Below are 10,000 nucleotides of genomic sequence, written 5' to 3'. Positions count from 1 at the left end.
AGTAATGTGCCCTCTTCCACATAGGGCAAGCTGGAATGTTCCATTTTACCCAGGACGGCCGAAGCGGCGTGGACCAGTGGAGGACTACACAATCATGAGGTTTGATATCGACTTGTGTGTTTCAATAGGATACCGATGGTATGGTTTGAACCGATTTGATTTAGCCATTCTGAAGTCATCACTTGGTTGAAGCGCTGAACTAGGGAGGCATCGTTTACATATATATTGGTTTTCGCATGCTCTACTAGGTTAATGTCATGAGGTTGGCTATCGAGCATGCCCAAGTGATGACTTGATTGTGTGCTTGCTTGAATTCTTCACATTTCATACCATCGGTTAGTTGTCGAATCATTCCTCGATCATAACCTTCGTTCTTGGTTCATGTATGCTCTCTTCCACATAGGGCAAGCTAGAATTAACTATCTTACCCAGGACCGCCGAAGCAGCGTGGACCAGGGGAGAACTATACTTTGTCTTGTATGCCCTCTTCCACATAGGGCAAGCTAGAACTAACTATCTTACCCAGGACCGCCGAAGCAGCGTGGACCAGTGGAGGACTATACTTTGTTCATTACACCACAGTATTAAGTATGGTGTCCTCTTCCACATAGGGCAAGCTAGAACTAACTATCTTACCCAGGACCGCCGAAGCAGTGTGGACCAGGGGAGGACTATACTTTATACTTCACACACTAGCCATACTGAAGTCATCACTTGGTTGAAGCGCTGAACTACGGCGGGGTAATCGTTTACAGGTTATAATCATATAGCTGCATGCTCATTAGTAGATAATGGAATATTGTATGGCAATATGAGCATGCCCAAGTGATGACTTTGTTTCAAGCTCAACAGGTAGGGTATTGAGTCCTCTTCCACATAGGGCAAGCTAGAATGAACTATCTTACCCAGGACCGCCGGAGCAGCGTGGACCAGTGGAGGACTCTATACTTTATACTTCACACCACAGTATTGAGTACTTCTTGCATAAAGCCCCTAATGAGAACCACGAGGGCTCTCTCAATGTAGAACCACAAGGGCTCTAGTACCGATTCTCTCGGTACGGCTTGGTCCGTGTTCCTTTATGCTTGTACTCGCAGAAAGTCTCAACCCGGAGGTCTTGACTTTGATTGTCATAGTTGGACTACGACGAGGCATCCGACCATTGCTGATCGAACACCCCTGATTCACCATCTTTCGGGTAGGCGGTACGCGTACCTCCGGACGCGGAAGTCTCAACCCGGAGGTCTTGACTTTGATTGTCATAGTTGGACTACGACGGGGTATCCGACTCATCGAATACCCCAGAAGCACACCATCTTTCGGGTAGGCGGTACGCGTACCTCCGGACGCGGAAAGTCTCAACCCGGAGGTCTTGACTTTGGTTGTCATAGTTGGACTATGACGGGGCATCCGACCATTGCTGATCGAACACCCCTGTTACACCATCTTTCGGATAGGCGGTGCGCGACACCACCGACGCGGAAAGTCTCAACCCGGAGGTCTTGACTTTGTATTGTTGGATAGTCCTCTTCCACTATAGGGCAAGCTGGAAATATTCCATTTTACCCAGGACTGCCGAGGCAGCGTGGACCAGGGGAGAACTTCACGGAATCTTCAGGCATCCATGATTGCCATAGTGCGTAAGCCGCCGCTGTGTGCGTCAACTCGTTCCCCGTGAGGAGGAGTCTAGCCGCCGCTAAAAGACGAAGCATTAAGTGTCCTCATTCCACTATAGGGCAAGCTAGAATGAACTATCTTACCCAGGACCGCCGAAGCAGCGTGGACCAGGCGAAGACTATACTTTATACTTCACACCACAGTATTGAGTACTACTTGCATAAAGCCCCTAATGAGAACCACGAGGGCTCTCTCAATGTAGAACCACGAGGGCTCTAGTACCGATTCTCTCGGTACGGCTTGGTCCGTGTTCCTTTATGCTTGTACTCGCGGAAAGTCTCAACCCGGAGGTCTTGACTTTGATTGTCATAGTTGGACTACGACGGGGCATCCGACCATTGCTGACCGAACACCCCTGATTCATCATCTTTCGGATAGGAGGTGCGCCCACCTCCGACGCGGAAGTCTCAACCCGGAGGTTCGGACTTAGAGTTTTTCCCATTTAAAAGTTTTTCTCTTAGCCATGCTGAAGTCATCACTTGGTGAACGATTGAACTAGGGCGGGTTAATCGTTTATAGGTATCATGTGGTTTGCATGCTCTCTTAGGTTAAGGTCATGTGGTTGGCTATCGAGCATGCCCAAGTGATGACTTTGTTTCACGCTTGCTTGATTTCTTCATGATTCCCTGTTATATAGTGTAATCATTCGAGAACAGGGAATCTTTGGTTTTGCTCAACAGGTATTGGATGTCAACTTGGTATCTAGATCGCATTAAGTCTCAACCCTTAGGTTCGGACTTGTATAGTGACATCTTGTTACGGTCTTGAGTCTCAACCCGCAGGTTCGGACTACTTAGTGTTTGATCGAATATAATATGGCAACTTGTGCCTAAGTCTCAACCCGCAGGTTCGGACTTCTGTTTATTTGGCCAATGTATGTATAAGGCAACTTGTGCCTAAGTCTCAACCCGCAGGTTCGGACTTGTGTATTTGTTCGAAGTCATGTATAAGGCAACGTGTGCCTAAGTCTCAACCCGCAGGTTCGGACTTGTTAGTGTTTCGTCAACTTTCATATGGCAACTTGTGCCTAAGTCTCAACCCGCAGGTTCGGACTTGTGTATTTGTTCGAAGTCATGTATAAGGTAACTTGTGCCTAAGTCTCAACCCGCAGGTTCGGACTTGTGTATTTGTTCGAAGTCATGTATAAGGCAACGTGTGCCTAAGTCTCAACCCGCAGGTTCGGACTTCTATAGTGTTTCGTCAATTATCATATGGCAACTTGTGCCGAAGTCTCAACCCGCAGGTTCGGACTTCTATAGTGTTTCGTCAATTATCATATGGCAACTTGTGCCGAAGTCTCAACCCGCAGGTTCGGACTTCTGGAAGGATCACTTGGCCACTAATGATCCTTCCGCAGGTTCACCTACGGAAACCTTGTTACGACTTTTACTTCCTCTAAATCATCAAGTTCGGTCAACTTCGATAAAGCAGACGCGGTTCACGAGGATCCAGCGAACGATCATCTCCAAAGACCTCACTAAATAATCCATCGGTAGTAGCGACGGGCGGTGTGTACAAAGGGCAGGGACGTATTCAACGCTGGCTGATGACCAGCACTTACTAGAAGTTCCGAGTTCATATGGACCATTGCAATCCATAATCCCTACTAAGTGAGTATTTGAGTGATTTCCCGTTCCTCTCGGAATAGGAGACACGCTGCTACCCACATTGTAGCACGCGTGTAGCCCAGAACATCTAAGGGCATCACGGACCTGTTATCGCTCGATCTCATTTTGCTAAACACAAATTGTCCTGCTAAGCAGCGTACCGTAAGTGCACTTGCGCACACGAACAGCGAAGGTGTCAGGTCATACTCCACCGAAAGGTCCTAACCCGTTCCAATCGGCATCGACGCATTAACGCTGACTGCGTTCTAGTTAGCATATGTGAGTCACGTTCGTTATCGGAATTAACCAGACAAATCAATCCACGAACTAAGAACGGCCATGCACCACTACCCTTAAATTTGAGAAAGAGCTATTAATCTGTCTCACCTCCATAAGTTCGGACCTGGTAAGTTTTCCCGTGTTGAGTCAAATTGAACCGCAAGCTCCATTTCATTGTGGTGCCCTTCCGTCAATTCCTTTAAGTTTCAACTTTGCAACCATACTTCCCCCGGAACCTGACTTTGGTTTCCCGGAAGCTACTGAGAGCACCTGGTTGTAGCGTCTCCCAATTGCTAGTTGGCATCGTTTACGGTTAGAACTAGGGCGGTATCTAATCGCCTTCGATCCTCTAACTTTCGTTCTTGATTAAAGAAAGCATCCTTGACAAATGCCTTCGCTTTAGTTAGTCTTACGACGGTCTACGAATTTCACCTCTCGCGCCGTAATACTAGTGTCCCCAACTACTTCTGTTAATCATTACCTCCGGTCTGAGTACAAACCAATGAAAGATTAGACCAAGGTCGTATTCCATTATTCCATGCAAGATTATTCTAGGGCGTTTGGGCACCCTGCTTTAAGCACTCTAATTTGTTCAAGGTAAACGTGAGCGGTCGAGCTCTATGTTACACTTGCACCCGTTGAAGGGCACACCATGACACAGACTTGGTGCCCTACCACACCATTGAGTCGCAACCAGATTCCGACTTGGCCCACCGACCACGGGTTGACCGGGTCGGCGGAGCCGGACTGTGTTGGACAAGTATCAACTTCGAACGTTTTAACCGCAACAATTTTAATATACGCTAGTGGAGCTGGAATTACCGCGGCTGCTGGCACCAGACTTGCCCTCCACTTGATCCTCGTAGAAGGATTTATGCTCTACTCATTCCAATTATGAAACATCATTAAAGAGTTTCATATTGTTATTTCTCGTCACTACCTCCCCGTCCCGGGATTGGGTAATTTACGCGCCTGCTGCCTTCCTTGGATGTGGTAGCCATTTCTCAGGCTCCCTCTCCGGAATCGAACCCTGATTCCCCGTTACCCGTTGCAACCATGGTAGTCCTCTATACTACCATCCATAGTTGATAGGGCAGATATTTGCGAGATCTGTCGTCGGTGCGAGACCATACGATCAGCATCATTATCCAGACTTCAACTCAATGACACGGAGAACCCGCGATTGGTTTGACTAATAAGTGCACCAGTTCCCGCGAGGGTCCTGGCATGTTGCATGTATTAGCTCTAGATTTTCCACAGTTATCCAAGTAACTAGGTTGATGATCTCGTAAATTATAGCTGTTATACTGAGCCTTATGCGGTTTCACATTAAATCTGTTTGTACTTAGACATGCATGGCTTAACCTTTGAGACGAGCGTATATTACTGGTAGGATCAACCAGAATTCCGACTTTGCGTTCGAATGTTCATTGTCCCATTGCACCCGGAGGAGCAAACACCACGTTCTATATGTTGTCAAGTCCGGTAGCACACGGGAGGCGAGCCCCCGTGCGAACCTCATTGCCCTCGTATCACACACACCCGATGCACCGGACAGGCACTTGAGCGGCATTCGACTCCGCTAAGCGCACGTGCGCCCGATTGTGCATGCGCTGACGGGGCCTTCATACCCCTACCACAGCGACCTTATGCCAAACTTCCATGAATACTTAGGTGAGCTGACAAGGGCCTTCATTTCCCTACCATCAACTAAAGGACACGCTAGGCGCGTCCGATCATTGCAACTGCGGGGCATTCATACCCCAATCACCACAGTACGCAATTCACCAGAGTTTAATCACAACCCCCCCGGACATGGCACACTATTAACTTGCAACAAAACTTAGTGTGTGCCGGGCACATCGGTTCCACAAAATCATTCCCGATGTACCCCAATTGGGGTTGTGAACGCATCCATGGTCCTCTGACACACCCAACCAAGCGTGGATACTACATACCTCAAACACCCAGTACACTAACAGACAAATCAACATATGGTTGCTTTCCCCCAGACATTTGCCAATCACTTGGCACCCGGACGGGAACTCGCTCCTGATTGCGCCAATGCCACCCATTTGCCAAGAGCGAGTTCTGTATGTAGATTTCATTTGGAAAGACAACCGTGTACTGGATATTCTATCCGACGATTACAGATGACGAGTACGAGACTCGACTACACTCACGGATAATACATTTTGGGTCGAGATTGCTTTCGGGGTTTTCGATTGGTCTTGCGCTTGTAAACGTATAACTTTGACTTGTGGTAACCTCGGTATGTTAGTCGATCACGTGGTTGTGAACTGGGTAGGGGTGAGCAATCTGTTCACTTGCACTCTGGGTAGGAATATGGTGAGCGCTATAGGTTAAAGATCATGGTATGGTTCCATCGTGATGACTTTCGCTAGATAGTAGTATGTTTGGATAGTTATAACGTTTTTGGCCATTTGTTCATAGTGTTCGGTTCATTCAGGAATTCGATTGGTCTTTGCTTCACACACGTGGTCGATCACTTGGATGTGAACTAGGGTGAGATTAAGGTGTTCACTAGTGCTCTTCGGTTTTGGATCAGTAATGAGCACTTGATTGGTTTCGCATAATATGTATCCATAGTGATGACTCTTTCCAGCTTAAGATTTCGTTACCAGTTTCGAATCCTCCCCACGTTCGCTTTTACTTGGTTAGGTTTTCGAGTGTAGATTTGAAAGCAATCTCATGTATGTATCCCATCTGATATAAGCCACTGACAGTTCATGTCACCTCGTTCAACTCTCGCTGGGTCACAGAAGTATGTTACTGCGCCCATTATCCCTACTCGGATAGGTTCGGTTCGTTCGTTTTATACTACGGTGAGTAAACTCAATTTGTGCATCGCATAGCCATGGAAAGCAAGCTTTCGCGGGCCTCTTCGACTGTTTTGATACGAGCTGTGCCCGTGATGCTTGTCATCCCAGGATACTAGACCCCTTTGGACGACCGCATGACCATCAGAAAGTAAATTCCACGTTCGGTTTATTTGCTACTTCCACCGTTCTAGTACTATGGGGTTGGAACCCCTAACATAAAGTATCTATGTAGAACCACGAGGGCTCTCAATGTAGAACCACAAGGGCTCTAGTACCGATTCTCTCGGTACGCTTGGTCCGTGTTCCTTTATGTTTGTACTCTTGTGTGTATAAAATTCATGTTCGATTTGGGATATTTGCTACTTTCACCTGTGCGCTGTGTATAACTACGGAGAAACTCAATTTGTGCATCGCATAGCCATGGAAAGCAAGCTTTCGCGGGCCTCTTCGACTGTTTTGATACGAGACTGTGCCCGTGATGCTTGTCATCCCAGGATACTAGACCCCTTTGGACGACCGCATGACCAACAGAATGTAAATTCCAGTTCGTTTTTGGATATTTGCTACTGTCACCGTTTGAGTACTATGGGGCTTGAACCCCTAACATAAAGTCTTTGTGTAGAACCACGAGGGCTCTATAGTACCGATTCTCTCGGCACGCTTGGTCCGTGTTCCTTTATGTTCGTACTCTTGTGTGTATAATATTCATGTTCGGTTTGGGATATTTGCTACTGTCACCGTTTGAGTACTATGGGGCTTGAACCCCTAACATAAAGTCTTTGTGTAGAACCACGAGGGCTCTATAGTACCGATTCTCTCGGCACGCTTGGTCCGTGTTCCTTTATGTTCGTACTCTTGTGTGTATAATATTCATGTTCGGTTTGGGATATTTGCTACTTTCACCTGGGTCCCGTTCTTCATACAAGTCTGCCTTGCTAATGTGGTAACTTTATAGTGTAGTTCTGACATCCCAATTTTGGGACTTAGCCGATTTTTCATGAATTTCCATATGACCCATAGGGTCCCTTTCTTCATACAAGCTTGCCTAGGGCGATCGGTCAAAACTTGTCTTACTATTCGATTGGTCTTCGCAGTTTCACCCTAGGCAATTCGCCTAGGTCTGTCTTCTTGAGGAGGCCAAAACCCGAAATAAGGAGGTCTGGCCGACCCTGAAACCTCCCCTGTCTTAACTACACTAACCCGATTTTTCAGGGTCCTCAGCGCCATACAACTTTGCCTAGGTCACTTATACTCTTGACTTAGGCCATCTGACTTGGTCCGTGTTTCTTCCTAGGGTTCACCTAGGTACTTTGCCTTGCTTGATGTGGTAACTTTTTAGTGTAGTTCTGACATCCCAATTTTGGGACTTAGCCGATTTTTCATGAATTTCCATATGACCCTAAGGGTCCCTTTCTTCATACAAGCTTGCCTAGGGCGATCGGTCAAAACTTGTCTTACTATTCGATTGGTCTTCGCAGTTTCACCCTAGGCAATTCGCCTAGGTCTGTCTTCTTGAGGAGGCCAAAACCCGAAATAAGGAGGTCTGGCCGACCCTGAAACCTCCCCTGTCTTAACTACACTAACCCGATTTTTCAGGGTCCTCAGCGCCATACAACTTTGCCTAGGTCACTTATACTCTTGACTTAGGCCATCTGACTTGGTCCGTGTTTCTTCCTAGGGTTCACCTAGGTACTTTGCCTTGCTTGATGTGGTAACTTTTTAGTGTAGTTCTGACATCCCAATTTTGGGACTTAGCCGATTTTTCATGAATTTCCATATGACCCTAAGGGTCCCTTTCTTCATACAAGCTTGCCTAGGGCGATCGGTCAAAACTTGTCTTACTATTCGATTGGTCTTCGCAGTTTCACCCTAGGCAATTCGCCTAGGTCTGTCTTCTTGAGGAGGCCAAAACCCGAAATAAGGAGGTCCAGCCGACCCTGAAACCTCCCCTGTCTTAACTACACTAACCCGATTTTTCAGGGTCCTCAGCGCCATACAACTTTGCCTAGGTCACTTATACTCTTGACTTAGGCCATCTGACTTGGTCCGTGTTTCTTCCTAGGGTTCACCTAGGTACTTTGCCTTGCTTGATGTGGTAACTTTTTAGTGTAGTTCTGACATCCCAATTTTGGGACTTAGCCGATTTTTCATGAATTTCCATATGACCCTAAGGGTCCCTTTCTTCATACAAGCTTGCCTAGGGCGATCGGTCAAAACTTGTCTTACTATTCGATTGGTCTTCGCAGTTTCACCCTAGGCAATTCGCCTAGGTCTGTCTTCTTGAGGAGGCCAAAACCCGAAATAAGGAGGTCCAGCCGACCCTGAAACCTCCCCTGTCTTAACTACACTAACCCGATTTTTCAGGGTCCTCAGCGCCATACAACTTTGCCTAGGTCACTTATACTCTTGACTTAGGCCATCTGACTTGGTCCGTGTTTCTTCCTAGGGTTCACCTAGGTACTTTGCCTTGCTTGATGTGGTAACTTTATAGTGTAGTTCTGACATCCCAATTTTGGGACTTAGCCGATTTTTCATGAATTTCCATATGACCCTAAGGGTCCCTTTCTTCATACAAGCTTGCCTAGGGCGATCGGTCAAAACTTGTCTTACTATTCGATTGGTCTTCGCACTTTCACCCTAGGCAGTTTGCCTAGGTCTGTCTTCTTGAGGAGGTCAAAACCCAAAATAAGGAGGTTCAGCCGACCCAAAAACCTCCCCTGTCTGAACTACACTAACCCGATTTTTCAGGGTCCTCAGCGCCATACAACTTTGCCTAGGTCACATGTACTCTTGACTTAGGCCATCTGACTTGGTCCGTGTTTCTTCTTAGGGTTCACCTAGGTACTTTGCCTTGCTTGATGTGGTAACTTTTTAGTGTAGTTCAGACATCCCAATTTTGGGACTTAGCCGATTTTTCATGGATTTTCCATATGACCCATAGGGTCCCTTTCTTCATACAAGCTTGCCTAGGGCGATCGGTCAAAACTTGTCTTACTATTCGATTGGTCTTCGCACTTTCACCCTAGGCAGTTTGCCTAGGTGTAGCTTCTTGAGGAGGTCAAAACCCAAAATAAGGAGGTTCAGCCGACCCAAAAACCTCCCCTGTCTGAACTACACTAACCCGATTTTTCAGGGTCCTCAGCGCCATACAACTTTGCCTAGGTCACTTGTACTCTTGACTTAGGCCATCTGACTTGGTCCGTGTTTCTTCTTAGGGTTCACCTAGGTACTTTGCCTTGCTTGATGTGGTAACTTTTTAGTGTAGTTCAGACATCCCAATTTTGGGACTTAGCCGATTTTTCATGTATTTCCATATGACCCATAGGGTCCCTTTCTTCATACAAGCTTGCCTAGGGCGATCGGTCAAAACTTGTCTTACTATTCGATTGGTCTTCGCACTTTCACCCTAGGCAGTTTGCCTAGGTGTAGCTTCTTGAGGAGGTCAAAACCCAAAATAAGGAGGTTCAGCCGACCCAAAAACCTCCCCTGTCTAAACTACACTAACCAGATTTTTCAGGGTCCTCACCGTCATACAACTTTGCCTAGGTCACTTGCACTCTTGACTTAGGCCATCTGACTTGGTCCGTGTTTCTT

The sequence above is a fragment of the Anopheles ziemanni genome (genome assembly GCF_943734765.1).
Source record: "Anopheles ziemanni chromosome X unlocalized genomic scaffold, idAnoZiCoDA_A2_x.2 X_unloc_154, whole genome shotgun sequence".
NCBI classification, from domain to species: domain Eukaryota; kingdom Metazoa; phylum Arthropoda; class Insecta; order Diptera; family Culicidae; genus Anopheles; species Anopheles ziemanni.
The sequence above is the reverse complement of the archived record's forward strand: the minus strand, read 5'-3'. Positions refer to the sequence as shown.